This window comes from Lepidothrix coronata, unplaced genomic scaffold, assembly GCF_001604755.1.
Source record: "Lepidothrix coronata isolate B3197 unplaced genomic scaffold, Lepidothrix_coronata-1.0 Scaffold203, whole genome shotgun sequence".
In the NCBI taxonomy this organism is placed as follows: domain Eukaryota; kingdom Metazoa; phylum Chordata; class Aves; order Passeriformes; family Pipridae; genus Lepidothrix; species Lepidothrix coronata.
In genome coordinates this window covers 68,852-86,129 of record NW_016690383.1, presented here as the reverse complement: position 1 = coordinate 86,129, position 17,278 = coordinate 68,852, and the positions used below count along the sequence as shown (strand labels likewise).

At 41.7% G+C, this 17,278-nt stretch overlaps 1 protein-coding gene across 3 annotated transcripts in view; it reads left to right on the top strand.

Annotated features, from left to right (window-relative positions):
* The window catches only part of TAOK1 (TAO kinase 1), a 70,009-nt gene that overhangs the window by 4,134 nt on the left and 48,597 nt on the right, over positions 1-17,278 (top strand). The window contains exon 1 of one of the 3 annotated variants that reach the window (XM_017832553.1): positions 14,916-15,037. The exons of the other annotated variants lie outside the window; for them this stretch is intronic. The gene's annotated coding sequence lies outside the window, so the exon portion shown is untranslated. Of the gene's footprint in view, positions 1-14,915; positions 15,038-17,278 lie in introns of those variants that run through there. 3 annotated transcript variants of the gene reach the window in all.

The window sequence follows — 17,278 nt, the reverse complement described above, 5'->3', positions numbered from 1 at the left end:
AATACCTGGTCAGAAATCAGTGCATTGTTACTCTAGATTTCTTTTATTATTAATTTGTTGATTTTTTTTTTTTTTTTACATCCTGCTATATCTTGGTTACTTTGCCAGAAGAAAAGGCAAGGTAGCCACTGTAAACATAGCATGAAATTGCCAAAGCAGCAGTAAGTTTTGCCTAAACAGAGAAGTTTCTCCAGATTAATCAGAGCTTGCTGAGCCCAGATCTGCACCTACACTGCAGTTTTGAGATGAGGTTTTCCTTTTCTTAGGGTTTGGTGAGGACAGTCCAACATGGGTTCAAGTGATGATGGCTTCTTAATACAAGTGGACAGTAGCTTGTAGTTTTGCCTGTTGTATTGCTTGGCTAGAAACAGTTTTGATTTTTCTCTAGGGGTCAGGATGGGGTGACAGCATGAGATTTACATATTGAATACTGTCCTTAGAATAGAAAAGGCTAGAAATATTTTGTATGGGGGAAAAGTTATATCTTGAGGAAAGAAGTGAGAATCATGGAACTCTAAAGCTGGCAGGCTCTGCATTTTTCTGTGCCTGTGATCTTCCACTGACCCTTATTACACTCCTGGCTACAGCCATGCAAATATTTTCTTTAGAGTGAGGTGTAATTTTATAAAAACAGTTTTCTCCTACGCTCATTGAGTGCAGCATGTTTACAGGGCAGTCTCCTATCAGAATGTGGGGGAGCAGTACCTGTGAGTTTTATTGGAAGCTTTTGCTGTGTGTCACTTGTGTCAATCCATATCTGAAAAGGAAATTTTGATGTTTAATGTTAATCTTGGAGATTTTTGCTTATAGCCAATGTCTATTACACCTGAATTCTTTAAATGTGAATAAAGTTGCTTTCAGCCTTTCACTTAGTTCATCTGAACTTTAAAACCTCTTTTTCTTTAGCCTGCTGCCATTGACTGAGCATCACTAGACACAGATTTTGAGGGGTTCAGTCCTTTATGATCAGTCCTTGCCTTTGCATTGCTGGTTCAGCTTCAGTTTGCTCTAGTCTGGCTGATTTCTAACCTGTGGAAAGCTTTGGGATCCAGGAGCATGGGAAAGTGGAATATGCAAGTGCAAGTATGTTGAAAGGGTAGGGAACATTTCTTATAACAGTTTTTGGCTTGTTCCCCATCCATGTGTTCAGTCTGTTTTCCAAGCATCCAGCAATCCTTCCTCTTCCCTGACGTACCACTGCTCAAGGCCAATAACAGACCCATGAGCCCATGCCCAGAGAAATGTTGTACTGAGATTTCTTGGAAAGAATCTCATGTGCTGTTGCACATGTTTGTTATTTTTGCTTCCCTCCCCCTTCTTAATATGCAATTCTCATTTCCTACCAGAGTCCCCTTTTAATTGGTGACTGTCCCTCCCTCCCCAGCCGAGATGAGAGGAGAGGTTATTTTTGCTAGTGCTATTTCTCAAATAGGCCACGGGTATCCAGTAAGTAGTGCAGTAACTTTCTCCATCAGTTATGAGGATTTCTCAAGCTGTGTAGCAGTGGCGGTGCAACATGTTTCTCCTTTAGCTCTCACTTGCAGTTGTCACTAACATTAACTCCTCCCAGTTCCCACTTCCTTGTAACCCAATCTGAATAAAGATCATGGGATTTGAATGTGCTGTGCTTTGCTGCTGCTGCTGCTCTGGATGTTTGGGTTGTCTCTGTGCTTTTCATAAACTGTATACTGTGATCTTCTTTTTGGCTTTGCCTGGTCCAAGGAGCAGTTGAGAGTTGTTAGAATCAGTTCTGGGCCAGCCGTGATTTGATGCGATTCAACTGTGTTAAATGTGTTCCAGAACTGTTTCCTGGCCTAGATAGCAAACTAGTTAAACCCTGGGTTTGGAATCTGTTTTGCTGTGATTTGGCCCTGTACCCCTAGGTAAGCTGCCTACCTCTTCAGGGTCAAATGGAACATGGGGTCTGTGCACAGCACATGATCTTCTGCCTCTAAATCCACCGCCCTCCCACATTTCCTTGGGGTTTTTTTATTACTCGGTGCATATTAAAGTCTTGTCTTGAGAATTATGTACTGGACTAACTGAAGTAATGTGGCTTCACCACCCATAAAGACTGTGATGCAGTGATATGATTTTCCTTGGCATCAGCTGAGCAGGTACAAACCCCACTTTATGCTTGCTCAGTACATCCCAGTATGCAGCCAGGCTCACAGATTGGGGTTCTTATGAAGGTTTGCAACTTTGTTAAAAAAGAGGGTAACCTAGGCCTTGACAAAAATTCCTGCTGGCTCCTAGAAGTGCATATCAAAGTTGGGAAGGAAATAATGATATGTTTCAGAAGCAATGCCTTGCTAAGAATGCCAAGCTCCATTTTTATTATAGGTTAATTGCCATATAGGCAAACCTCGAACTCTTACCTGTGCTTTTGGCTTAATTTTCCTTCTTCCCTTTCCACACAAACCCCCCTCTAACCCATGCTTTGAAGTATTTAAAACTAGGTTAGTCTCTGGCTGGAGGTGTGCGGTGGAACCTCCTGTTAATTCTTGCTGGGACCTGCCCGTTTTGCAGCAAGAATGCAGGCGAACCCATCTGAATGCTGATCATCTGTCCTTTGTGAATGATGGAAGATTATTTTTCCCTTCATTTGACACAATATGTGGGCAAAGGAATCCTATAACATCTCCATTCCAAAAGCCACCTTGGATGGCCAGAGCTGTACAAGCTGGAGTGCCCATAGAGGTGGGAGAAGAGGGCTTAATGAGGCTGAGTTTAGATGTTTGCATGACAATCACTGGAGATATTTCCTTCCCCCACTCTTAGAAGATGTTGCTGTGAGCTGCTAGCTCAGAAGTTGACCACACTCTCACCAGATCAACCTACTCAGCAGTCCTGAACTGACCAGAGTCTTCAAAATTTCTCTCTTGCTGACTGGGAGGACAGAGTGCAGGGACCCAAACACAGATTATTTTAATCTGTACTAAAGAAGAGGTCCATATATATGCTTTTTTATCCAAAGTGTTGTGGCAGAAGGAAGTCCTCACCTTCACCATTACCTTTGATTTCATTGCAATACTGCTGATGTAAATTTATTTGCAAAAACAAGACTGGGCAAAAGATTCATTCCTGATTTGACAATAACAAGCAGAGTGCTTTGAATACTAGACTAACGTGAAAATAGTTTACGTATAAAGAACATGTTTTATCTTCAGTGGCTCATAATTAGTCACAAAAACATAAAGAACATTTAAAGATTATTTGCTAATCCGTTGAAAAAAATTTACATGGAATTTTCGATGCACAATTTTAAAAAATATTTTGGAAAACCCCCTGAATTTTCCAAAATATTTCAGTGATAGGTTCTTTTTCTTAAATATCCTCTATCTCTTGAAAGTATTAATTCACACATTATTTTAGGTCTCTCGTTTTCCCATGCTGCAGGAATTGGTGATTGTGGGCCACTGTGCAGGTGGGCTGTCACATGGGGCTCTGGAATCTCTGCAGTGGCTGGTCCAGCACCAGGGTGTGTCATCCTCATTTGAATAGTCTTCCCATTGCACTCTGGTATTGAAAATTAATTACTGTAGTGACTATAAATTGGTATAATCAGTGTTTTTTGTAGGTATTACAAATATTTTATGTTTAAATAGAAATAACTGTAATTAATATTAATGTGATGAGAAATGAAATATTAATACACAAATAAAAATCTAAGCTATAACAAAGAAAGATTATCTTACATACGTGATGGTTTTATACTTTTCTCTGAATTGGCAGGATAATAATAGTAATTCCCTGTTCTGAATTTCATCCATAAATCTCAAGGTATTTTAAATGGATGATAAATGTGTATTTTTTTTCACATTTATAAAGTGGGGATACTGAAGTACAGGTGGAGAAGTGAGCAATTTGCCCAGTGTAGCTGGTGGTGGGGTAGAAGAATTTGTCTTCTTGGTCCCCAGTTAACTTCAGGACTGCAGGTTGTAAGGGAGAAGCAGAAGTGTAGGAGATGCTGCACTGCCTGTAGGGTGTGGTGGAGCAGCACAGACCTCAAAGTTCAGCAGCACCACTGTCCCAGATCTCCTTCTGAAAGTCTGCCTGACCTACTGATAATGCAGGGGATGGCTTTTCTCGTTTTATCATACTGTGTAGAGTTTTCTTATCATAATGGCAATTTAATGCTGGTCATGAATGAGCTGGCTAAAGCTTGAATTCTGTAATATTCTGTGGTTTTATGTGTTTTCTGTGACTTTTTGCTGATTTTTATCTTTATATAAATCTGAAAAGGGCTTTTAATGCATTGTAAATCAGTCCCTGAACTTGATAAATAACAAACTAAGTTGTTTCATTTTGGGAGTTGGTCACGCACAAGGATAACTGGGAACTGCCCATCTAAGTGAAAAATATGCCTGTGCATATAAAATTGCAATACTTGGGTATTGTCTGGATATTTTTATGGAGATCTGTGGAGGCAGAGGGTATCTTTTCATTCTGTTTATGCAGTGCCTACTACAGCTGAATCTCACATCTTCTTCAGGGCCTAATTATTGTGTAATGCAAGTGCACACTGCTGTAAAAAGTTGAGAGTGTTCTCACCTGATACCCTGGGAAGGAGGAAGACCTTCAAGCCCTTGTGCCTTCTGGGAATCTGTGAGCTCCATGATGAGCCATTGCTCAGCTCATCACAAGTAACTCTCATCTGTTCTAGATTCTGCTATAACTGTCTCTGCAGAGAGGTTTCCAGTGTGGGTATTCATTTCAAGCATACCTATGTGGTAAAATAGCTGGGGCTTACTTGGAAATGATAAAACTAAGAATTCTGTTGCTTCAGTCATTCTTTTAAACTATAAGAACCCAAAAAAACATAAAAGCCTTGTAATCTGAGTACCTGTGTGAAAGTGCTCAATATTTTGTTTTTCTGAGGGATTTCTGTTTGATGTTGCCACAGAGTATGAAATTTAGCAAGTTTTCTCCAAGAATTGCTTTCAGCTTCGGAACTAATGTTACCTGTGCTGGTTTGAGGTAGTTCCTACCTGTTTATCATGCCTGTTGCAAAATCTACCTCCCTATTTACATAGGTGTTGGGGAAACAGGGATGATATGGAGCAGCATGAGTGGAAGGAGAGGATGGTGTGAGTTGTGATTCTACTTGTCTGCTTATTTTCTGGTTTGGAGGCACCGAGCACCTGCTGATTTAGGGGTTTTCTGTGTGTGATTTCATGCCTGTGATTAGCATTTCTAAGGACATGACACATACGGTCTCACCACTAAAATACATTCTGTAAATATGTAAAGAGAAAATTACAGAGATGGTCACTGTCTGACTGTCCTGACTGGTCTCCAGTCAACTTGGAGTTGACCAACCCAGCAGGACTCGGCACGCTCCGCTGGGCCCATCCGAGACAACAGATCTTGAACTTCAGACCTACAAGTAGAATTCCTTCTTGTATTGAACCTACCACCTGCCTTTGATGCTTCCTTAATAGCAGTTGCTTGTCTCATTTTCCTTCTTTTTAATCACTGGGGCAGGAGATTGAGATCTTTAGATAGTGCGTTCCACTGTCTTATTGTTTAACTGTTTAAAGTCAAACTCCATGGAAAATGTCAGCTGCGTCACAGAAATCTGTGATTGCATTTGATCTGAAATCAACCATTTGTTGTGCTGGAATTTCCCAAGGTACATGATCACAGAATCACAGAATATTCTGAGTTGGAAAGGACCCTCAAGAATTATCAAAGTCCAGCTCCTGGCCCTGCACAGGACAGCCCCAAGAATCCCACCACGTACCTGAGAGTGTTGTCCAAACACTTCTTCAACTCTGTCAGGCTTGGGGCTGTGACCACTTCCCTGGGGAGCCTGTTCCAGTGCCCAAACACCCTCTGGGGGAAGAACCTTTTTCTCATATCTAATGAATAGTAATAACGGACTTGTAAGTTCTGGGGAGAAGTGGGAGATTCTCTGGGATGGCATATTTTAAAAATACTTTTTCTGGACTAAATCTGAGAATGATACCTAGTTAGTTGATGTTCCTGTTGGAACATTGTCCCTAAGTTAATAACAAGGCTAAGTTTGTTTTACTGCTTTGAGAAATTATTAGTATTTTGTCTGAATTGAGCTTGTGAATAAGGTGGAGGTGTCAGTCTGCCTAATTTCATATTTAACTACTGAGAAATCACAGCAAAAGGCTATCAAATGTTTTGTCACCACTGTGCCGTTCAATAGCTATCACTGGAACCATGTGACCACTGGATGTTTAATATCTTACATTTCTGTAATTCCCTTTTTGTTTCTTTCTTGGTTTTTGTTGTTGCTGTGTAAAATTAACTCATAAATTGTTAGGAGCAAGGAAACTGTTTGTGTGCCATCTAGTTTGGTGTCTTGCCAAAGATTTGTGAGCTTGCCAGTCATGTCAGTGTGTTGAGTTCAGGTGTTATATGAAGGGTAAATCTCCTTGTGACGTAGAGTAGTCAGTGCACATGTTGTAGCACGGGCCTCTTCCGAGTTTTAATAAATACAGACGAGGTATGAACACCTCTTCCCTGCAAGAGGTGTGTCTCTTCCCTCTACAGGTGCTGCACTCTGCATGCATACACACCTAGCAGTTCCTCTGTCCCCAGTGTAGTACAGCTTCTTGCTCTGCAGCAAAGATGCTGCTCAGAACATTTACCTCATATGGAAGAAATAAGTTTGTAAAGCCTTTCAGTAAGAGCAGTTTCCAATTTACAGTGATTAAACATGCTGTACTTTGCTTTGTTTCATGGTGGTAAAAGCCTCTTGCCTGTATAACTCCAAACCAACAATGAAACAGGCATAAACAAGCATAAAACAATGTAGCGTTCAAGGTATTTCTAAAGGGGAACAGTAACTAAACACCTTTTAACTTAATTCTGCCTGGCCTGGAAAGCAGCAAGACTGTTGCATTCCCCATTTTGATGTGCTGCTGCCATGGGTCAGGGTCTGAAGGGAATATTCCATCACCCCTGGACACACTGAGTTTTGAGTTGCCCAGAAGGTACCAGCCAGAAGCAGAGGTGCTGTTCTGAGCTCTCGTTGGAGGGAGAGCTGCTTCCCTCCTGTTTGGGTTTTGGTTTTTTTGTGGGTGTGATGTCATCATTCTGCGAGGTCTGCGCCGCCGCGTCCTCCAGGAAAACAAAACAGGGCGACAAGACCTGAATGTCAAATGCAAAAAACAAGCAGATCTGATTCTTCCTCTCCTCCCTCCCCCCTTTCTTTGAAAGGAGCTTTCAAGCTGACTTTATACAACAGGAATTAGCTTAATAGAAAAAAAGAGAGTGAGAGAAGCACAGTTATTTCTTTTCAGTTCTTACTATCAAGTTCTCAAAAATAACTCTTTCCTGCCTGGTTGGAGAATGGGATGTGTGTTGTGTGCCAGAAGCAAATACAGGGTGTTTTATAAATATCCAAGGGGTTTTTTTATCTTTTAATGTAACCTTTTTCAGTTTTTGATTGTTTTGGAGATATTTAAATGAGCACTGCACAGTGTCTTCTTGGCATGCTTGTATTGGTTTCTACCAGAGAACTGTCCCATACACTTCAGGTGTTTGTATATATGTCATGGCAGTACCAGCAGCAACCTTCCACCAAGATTACCTTTGGGCCATGGCCAGGGTCAGGGGAGTAGCCAAAACCAACTGCTGTGCTGATATAACCAGACTGATTTTTATTCAAGCCTTTGAAATTATTATTAGTATAGGAATGTATTGGAGTTCTTCTTTCTGGGAGCCCTTTTGTGGCTTGGCAGCAACTGGCTCTCATGCAGCTCGTTGGCTATACTGAGCAATATGGTTCATGTAAACATGGGCAGGTTTATTCTTTTTCAGGCCAGAGCTTTAGATATTCCCTCATTCAGAATGACTTTGCAAAATAATCTGCAGAGGGGCATTTGGAGGCTCTAAACTGAGTATTGGTAGTGAGAGGTTGAGCTGGTGGTCTCTGAGAAGCTGTCCGGATGTACTAAAAACTTCTTGGAGTTGACCAACACTGGAGCTGATATTCTTTGCCCTGTTGTGTTCAGGAACCTTAATTACGTCTTGGTTGCTCTTTATAGCTTGTGTCCAAAAAGTAAATAGTGTTTTCTGGCATGGCTTGTTGAGCTCTCAGTAGCTCCCTGTCCAGCTGGGCTGCTCGGGTGAGCTGCATGCATGATGAGTGAGCAGTTCTTGCTTTTTGCTGGTCGGTTGTTAGGGGTGTATCTGCCCAAGGTATCAGGAGGTCGTCCTACTTTCCCAGCTCAAAAATCCAAGATCCTTAGAATTTTTAAAACGGACACCTGTTGTTCCCTTTGTTTGTTAGCCAACAGGAGCAGGCAGCAAATAGATCTTCTTTTAGTACAGGAACTGTTGCTTGAAACTTTGCATTTGGGGTTTTTTTTCCCCTCTCTATTTGCCTGTTCCTACTGACAAACAAAAGGCATAATCCATTATTCCAAACTGCTGAAAAAGAGGCTTCAAATTGCCAGGTATGAAATTATGCTGCTTGTTCCGTTACCAGTAGGAAACGGCGTGTGAGATGTTTCAAAACCTACAAAGGAGAAAGTTCTTTGTATGTGTGAATTTAGTATTCACAAAAGGTGTCAGATTGACAGCAGTGGAGATTGTGGAGATTGGAATTTTATTTATCCCTAGAGTAGGTGCAGTGCAGACTGCAGTAGTGCAAAAATTTCCTGTATTATTCTGCTGTTGCACCCTGCTCGTGCCCTTCACAGGCAGCCTCTTGGGGCGAGGAGCTCCTCCTCCTCTGCTCCCCTTCAAAAGGCTGGCTGCCAAAAGGATGTGAGGGTGGTTTTTCTGTATGTGATGTGGAGATGCTTGTCTCCTGAAATCTAAGCAGATGTGAAAGGAATTTGATAACATCTACCTCCAAACAGCCACTGGAGCAGAAACAGCCTTCAGCCCCCATGTTCTCCAGCTCTGTGCAGGCTGGTAGTCTTGAGGCAGAAGATGTTGGTGGTCATGATTCTGTTACTCACTGACTTAGCTGTTCTTCTGCAAAGGTTTAAAACTCCAGTATTGAAACTAAGGCAGTCAACTTGTCCTGCTTTGTCTAAAAATGTTTGGTAAACTCTCCAGGGAAATGGGAGGGTCTCTGGGAGGTGTCACCTACAAAAAGTGCTATGTTCTTTTGTGAGTCTTCCATTTGCTGAAATGAATATGGAGAGAGAATACCAAGCCCTGCTTCTGGAAAAAAGAGCAAAGAGCACAAACCCAACACCAAAACAAACCAGCAGGTGATTGATTTTTGAAAATTTCTGATGTCCCCGTGCCAACTCCCTTCTGCCACTGCTCTTTTGGACTGTTCTTGTGCCTGTCCTCATTCCCTGGTGTTTTACTTCATGTCCTGATGGAGCCGGGCCCCTGTGTCACGTACTTCCAGACCACCTTAAGGAAGCCCTTCAGACCATAGAGCTCGGTCCTGCTCCAGCTGTGCCATGTGGTTACAGCTCTGAGTAGTAGCTTTAATCATCTCCCATTCCCATCCTTCATTAGATGGCATGACTGAGTGCTTTTAGTTTTGCTTTGACCAAATCACTGATTGCCTTCAGATCAGCGACTCGCTGCCATCCAGCATGGTGCAGGCCAAGACACAGGCCTTCGAGCTCAGTCCCTGCCAGCGTGACTGCTTAAGGAGAAAAATAAGATTAATTTAATTGGCTTTTTCTTTGCAACGCTATTCCTTTACTACGCCTCCCGAAGATCAGATCAATCTTGGAAAAGTCACCTGTTGGCAGCTCCCGGCCTCACCTCATGCAAAAGCTGAGGCCAGGGCCCTTGAAACAGGCAGGACAACCTTGTTTTCAGAAAGCCCAAGTGTGAAAGCACGTTCTCTCAAATAACCTCTTTAAAGGCACAGGAAATAGTTTTGTCTATCGACTGAAGCAGTCAAATTATTGTCCCCCTCAGCCAAAGGGTAGGAGTGGAAATGGTTGCTGATTATTTCTTTTTCGTTCATTTGCTTTTGTGAATGATTGCTGAGAACAGCTGGATTAAATGGCTTTGTGTGTGAGCACACAAAGAACTCATGAAATATAAAGGTGTTTGGATCTGTGCTGTTGGAATAGACCAATTTCTGATTACAGTTTTCTGTCAAATTCAGGATGGATGTGTTCCTACTTGAGTTGAAATTGCTGTTTCAGCCTTAAAGTGCTGTAATGCTTACTAGGTACCTTCAAGCAACTTAAGCTCTTTCCTCATCTCTTCAGGCCAGAAGAAAGTGCTGTATTTCTTGCTTGGGAGCTGAAAAGTTGGTGTACATGAAAAAAAATGTTTAACTACTCCCAGTAAGAGTTAAGCCAGGTAGGATGGAGCTTGAGCATTAAACCTGCTTTGTGGGCCTTCTTTCTGAGTTCCAAGTATTAGCTTTAGGTACAGATGCTGACCTATCTCTTTCATCCCTTATGTTAAGGACAATTAGTAATACTGCCAAAACCAGAAAAGAGCCAGATAATTTTTTAAAGCAGTGTCTTGGAGAAGAGATGTAGTTGTTTACCTTCTGTGTGTGTAGAATCCTTGGAGAGCAGCAGAAGATGCTCCAGCCCTGGACTATGGGAAATCAGAAGAACTTTTCCGTTTCCAGTTCCTAGAATATCTGTCCTGTGTTCAGTGAATCATTCCTGGAGAGCACTCAGGCAGTGTGGAGGAGAAAAATGCCTGGTGTGAATACAGGGGGTATAAAAGTCAGATGAGAGGGGAGAGATAGGAATATGTCAGGACAGAAGTACAGTGAAACTGGAACTGTGGAAGGGTTGGAGAGGAAGGAGCTATAGCTGATGGAGAACTGGAGCTGGAGGTTTGCAGGAGAGGTGACTTGGGAGCCTGGGAGATGGGGAGGGAGGCAGCAAGAGAAGATGGGTTGGCAAGGGAGATGGCAGTCTGAATTCTGACACTTTCTAATTTTGGAGTGCTTGCCTTTGTAACCTTAATAATTTTGTTCTAATACACTAGATACAAAAATTGCATTATATGTTCTGAGGAATTTGGTTACTATGGTAATGGGTATATAAGTACATAAGAGATGAGATGTCAGCAGTCGGAACAGCTGTAATGTAGCACACAAACCTGTGACTGCCGGAATTTGGGAAGCAGGCCCTCACAAACTTCTCCTGCTTCAGTCTCATTTCTCACTGCCGGGAATGTCTGTTGTTGTGTGAAAGTGACGTCAGAGCTTCTACAATAAATCCTTGGGGTTTATGGAATTTCAGCAGACGAGCCTGAAATCTCTGGGTAAACAGACCATGTACCTCCCTCCTGTGCCAGGACTAGAAGGTCTCTGTTCCCACCCAGCTGCTGGAAGTGCAGGACTGGTGCTGACTGGACAGACCACGAGTGTGCAGGATGGGAGTGGGCTGCTGCTGTTGCCTTCTGCTCTGGCACCTGCCTCCCTCCTTGCTCAGAGGCCAGGGCTGCCTGAGCCATGACTCATTCCCAGGGTCACACAACCAGTTTCCCCCTCCCCACTATTGGTGTCCCTGTCTAGGTGGATTTGGGGTAGTGCAGCTGCTGCCTGTTACAGTCCTTGCCAGAAGCCACTATGTTTGTTACGGCGGTTTGGTGATGGCGAGGTCCTGCCCAGCCGGAGCAGTTGGGGAAGGTGATGGGGAGCAAGGGAGTGCTCCTGGGGAGTGTGAGGCAGGAATGTGGGCAGCTGTTGGTACAGGAGTGGAAAGGATGACTTTGCATACTTTTTATCCCTTCCCTTGCCCCATCTGCAGCAAGGATATGTTTTGTATGCCCACCCCTACCTTCTAATTTGAAAACCACTTGCACAGTGTTGTTGGGGGGATTATCCTCAACAGGAGGGGGTTGCTGGAGAGCTGATGGAGCAAGCAGTGTCCAGGCTGGAGCAGCACTGCAAGTACAGTTCATCCCACCAAAGTGAGGGTCAGTAGAGCACGTGTTGGAGATTGCCTAGAGCCAAGTGTGGTGTAATGGTGTAATGATGAGTTAGTGCTGTGAGGACGTGTGGGCTGGAGAGAAGCTGGCGGCAAGTTTTCAAGAACCAATCTAGAGACAATTTAAAATGGTGGTTTGGTCTTGATGTACTTATGAAAGGACTGCCTTAATGGAATCTGCTGGGGCAATCTGGGGGACATTGTCAATACAGGGGAGGACTCAAGTCTCTCTGGAAGGACTGAATGAGCTGGAGGATTTGCAATACGGATACCTAAATGAGACAGTACAGAGTGCATGGTCATGCAGTAACAACAAATATACAGTTAACACATAGTATCTATAAAGATATATTATTATATATTAAGTACATATGAGATATAAAAGTATGGTTTATCAGTTAGAAATGGAAAAATGTGAAAGACTTGAGTATATCACTTGATACCATGGTGATTTTAAAACTTGAGTGCTGTATATCTAGGGAATAAGCAGATGTGGAGAATTCTGGTCAGGGATACTTTAAAAAAAAAAAAAAGCTTATTTTGGGACAGATGTGAGGAAGGGCTGGTAGGATGGTCTGGGAGGTCAGTTCTCTTTCCTACGTCATAAAGGGAGGAAAAAATGGCTTTTTTCAGTTAACAGGCTAAGGCGACAGTATTATATCTACGTGTGCTTATCTCTCAGTATTGAAAAGGGAAGAAAACTGTTTAAATGCTAAGGCTAGTGAGGGAAAAAGAGTAAGTCAGTGTAAACTTAAAATAATAAATCTGTAAATCAGTCTTAACTAGCTCTTAATCTTAATTGGTTCCTAATCAAAATATGAGAGGGGTTCTGGAGCAGCCTTGTAATCAGAGTAGTGGCTTTGAGAAGTTCTCAGGAGTTGGTTATTATTTGATGATTGGATTCTATTATAAAGTTGCTTAAAATAGCAGCAACAGGACTTAATTGGACCTTCAGTCCTGTGATTGTAACAATCCAATTGAGACATATTCTGTATATCTGAGCCACTGCTACACAAATTATTTTGTGTATTGGTTGAAATGAGCATTTTCCCCATGAAAGCAGATAAAACTCATCAAATTAAAAGGTTGTGCTTGTTATCTTAATACATACTGAAAATATTTTTTGCTTCAAGTGAAAAACATAAAGGGAAGGGATCTAGACCTTGCAGAAACCACTGGAGAAGCATTTCTTTAAGTAGGTAGAACAGTGAAAAAGGTGGTTTTTAATTTGTTGTTGTTTGTTTTTGGTTGTTTGCCTCCTCCCTTTGTTGTGTGCTGTTTAAAAATGATTCTGCTCAGTCATGTGGAAACCGGAAGAATAAATACTCAACCTGAGCTGGAGTAAAACTGGACAAATTGCCATGACTTTGGGGAATTCCAGCAGGAAGGGAGGTGCTCGTGGGCTCTGGAAACGTGTGACATAATTACTGACCAAAGCTACCCCATTTATTGGTACAGATAATCTGGTAGAACAAAGTTAACAGTTATAAAAGGTTTTAAACTCTTTTGATGCTGAAATATGTTTGAACCCCTTTTTGAACCTGCTTTAAGTTACAAACTTGTGCAAGCAGCTGTAGACCCTCATTGTACTGCCAGTAACCCTGTGTGCTCTGATGGGTTGGTCACTCCTAAAGAACAGAATAATCTTTCACTGGTTATCTGTTGGGAAATGAGCTTCTCTGCCAGTGCTGAAGGGCCAGCACATACATGCACCTTGCTAGGACCTAGTAAGGAACTCTCCTTATTTCCCTGCAGCCTTTCAATAAACCTTTTTGCTGTTCATGATAGTAGTCCTGTATTTAATAAACTCCTGTGTTAAACAAAAATGACCTTTTTCATAACAAGATGTGTTTGATGATGCCTGTTTGACACTGGAGGAGTAGCAATATAAAAATTGCCATCCAGGTTCTCATACCTCGCCTGTCTGGTCCTGTGTGCTGTCTCTGGCAGTGGTGACACCTGGATGCTTCAGAATGGTGCCAAGAGCATCCAGGGATACCTTACCTGACCTGGCTGGGGATGTTCTTACTCGTGTAGATGTCTGGTTTAAAAAGCAGTGTTTTTATCTCTTGGGCTCGATGACTCACAGTCATTTCTGCAGGTTAATTTTGTTGTTTATGCCTTGATTGGTCAAATTCCTTCACTCTGTCATAAACATGCTTCTCTTATATTTGGTGGCCTCTCCCCTTGTTTTTGAAGTCTGAGCACTTGTCAGAGCCTTATTATGTATGATTTTTAACTCTTGCACCTTTTCTCCTCAAGCTTAGTTTGTCTTCTTGGGGATTTACGACCTCCCATTTCTGAGGCCTTTTTTGTACTGTATTTCTGTTTTATTGCTAGATGTGAATGAAGAATAATCTCCAGGAGCAAACCATGGCAGAGACTTCTTAATATATTGTCAGGAATTCTGTATTATTTTTCTGATTGATTCTTCATGTTGGTTTTTTTTAAAGAAAAAACCAGTCTGACGTCGTCTTTGGCATAATTGTGCAATTATTTTCATTGAGCTGTCTGAGCTCCTGAGTTATGTTTAGTTTGAGTGGATATGTGCTTGATGGTTCTTTACTTTTTGACCTTTCATCTCCTGCCTTGTTGCTCATTCATACTTTTTTAAGGTTCCTGTGTACTTTTTGATGCTGTCAGCTACTCTAAATAAAACTTGTCATGTACCTTTCCCTCCCATTCCAGATCTTAAATGCAAATATTATGCTGGATCTGCACAGTATCTGTGGCCACTCTGGTGGCAAGAGCCTTTTCCCTTGCTCAAAATATGTAATTACGTATCTGACCTCTTGCTTTTTTTTTGAGTTCTGTGTCAGTTCAGACATGATGTTTCTGTTCTACACCTGTGATTAATTCTCACAATAATTTTGTGTAGAAGACTATTGCCACTTCTTTGTGAATATCCTTTTGAGTTCTCTTAATGACATATAGTCTAGTGCATAAATGGCTGGCTTGCTAGTTCTTAGTGTATCACAGCCACCAAGTGATTAGCACGTTGCTCCCACTAATTAATAGTTCAATTATTCTTCTGTTCAGTTTGGCTGCAGCCGTTGTTGGGAGCTTCTCTGGAGTGGCAGCTGCTGGAAGGGGACAGCAGTTGTGACAAAAGTGTTCGTCACTCTGGAGCTACGTCAGACTTTAGTGCAGCTGCTTACTCGTCTGCATAGGTCAGTAATGTTTAATTTACATGATTATGGAAGGACCAGCTGTCCTGGTCTGTGAGAGCACCTTACCTTATACCCAGTCCTCTTCTTTGTGCAGGTGATTTACCATCTCTCCTGTTCCCTTGTTCTCCCGGGTGGCTTTTTTCCCAGCCTGGTAGTGGGTCAGGTTGGATGACCGCCCGAGGCTTCTCGCTGTCACAGCTTGGTTTGTAGGATTATTCCTACAGAATCTCACGGGTTTCTCTTGGATTTTTCTGTTTGTGTTTGACTTCGTTTTCTACCTTAGGTCCTTCCTGCTGGCTTCAGTTTTGCCAGGTTCATACTTGCTCAAATAAGAGTCTGACCTGCGAACTGGGAGGTTGGACACAGCCTCTGGCTGGAGTGGGAGTGCCCTGGAGTTCTGTACTCCAGGGAATTCAATTGCAAGCTCAATTTAAACATTTTCTCTTTTTTCTTTATTTACTGATTGACCAGAAAGACTTTGAACTGCTTCCTTTCAGGCCTCTTTTCTAAAACTATGGGTGATACTGCTACTTTTTAATTACTTCTTTTCTCAAGGGTAATTATCTATGTTGTGAGCTTTAGTAGCTTATTTCTGAGTTATTTATGCTGAATCCAAAATAGCTAATTTGCTTACGTTTACTCTATTTATTGTTCTGGTGCAAAATTGCTTAGGGGTCAAGAAAAGGTTTCTTTAAACTCAAGTCCCATTAGGATATCTGACTAATTTTTTTTTATGGGCAGCTGGAGTTTCCCAGTATTTTTGCCTCTAGACTTAATTGACTCTCATCAGCTGGCTGCTTACTAACCTCTTCCTGGCCAGTGTGCTGCCAGCACAGCATCTCCACACTGGAATTGTTATAACATGTGCTCCTTGTTCCAAGAGAGGTGGCCATGGAGAGTTGGCTGTAGGTGATGCACTCACAGGATGTTCACTTCACGTAGTAAAGGAGAAGAGTTGGCAAGGACTGTGAACTTAATGAATTGCAAAAGAAGGGGGACAGAAGATTTCATTTTTTCCAGTTGCCTTCCTCATAGCTTTGCTAGCCTAAGGAATCACTAAATTTAGAACTGACCTTCTTAATAAATGTACCAGAACTATCACAAGCAAAGACATCCAGGAGATGTTCATGTTGAATATGTCAGGGAATGGTGAGCACTTTTTGAACTTTCATGGCATTGGTCTTTGAAAAATTAATGTAGGCTATTCTTCAGCTGTTCTGTAAGTCTAATTTTTGATCCCATGGAATCTTTTATTTTAAATAGGAGAAAAAAATACAAGATGCTTTTTTTTTGCATTAATTTTTTTCAACTGCATCAGTAATGTCTTTTATTTATGTTATTGAAGTGGTAGATTTGGTGTGAGTGACATTGTAAAAATTACCAGTGAGCAAAACTAGTCTTTTCAGGAGTACTGATATTTTAGGTATATTTGTGTTTGCTTATAACTGCCATATATAACCTGTCAAAATAGATATAGTTTGTTCAGAATATCTGTCTTTAACACAGAAACAGGCTTCCCCAGTTAGTTATCTTTTGCACTACTTAGAAAACTCAAAAGATTGTGGAAATAATTAGAAATACAGAAAACTGTTTCCATTCTGTTTGAAGTGGAAAGCACATGATGATTACTGCACTGCTGGCTTTGCTGCTGGTGTGGATCATCCTAACAAATATTTACATCCAAGCAAGAAACACAGATCCTGGGCTTGTCAGTGGAGGTTTGGGAAATGCAACTTTCTGACCCTCTTGCTAGTGACATTCCTGGAAAGTAAACACCCGAGCAGAACAGCTCAGCCGGATCAGAAAGTGTGCTGGGGTAAGTAATTCAAGGAGTTGATGATGGACATTTTAGTGTCAGAATCTTGAGAGGAAATCAAAGTAAGGCACAGAGTCTACAAGTGCACGTATAAGAGAAATGCAAGCAGTGCTCGAACATAAAAGTGTCTTCCTGAGGCTATTCTGTGAAGAAGTATAATACAAGAAAAAAGAGGTAGGGAAGCAGAGAGAGAAAGGAAAAAATATCTGCAAAGAGGTTTTTTCAGGATAGAACCATTCCTCAAAAATCTTTTAAAAAGAAATTGAATAAGGAATACTGGAATGGTAGGCTTGCTCCTTGTCAGATGAAGAAAGATGTACTGAGTTGGGAAGAAAAGCCTGTTTGAACATAAGCGCTCACACAGACAAAAAAACCTGCCAGAATTCACCATAATATCCAGGTACAGATTCATCTTCTCATTATAA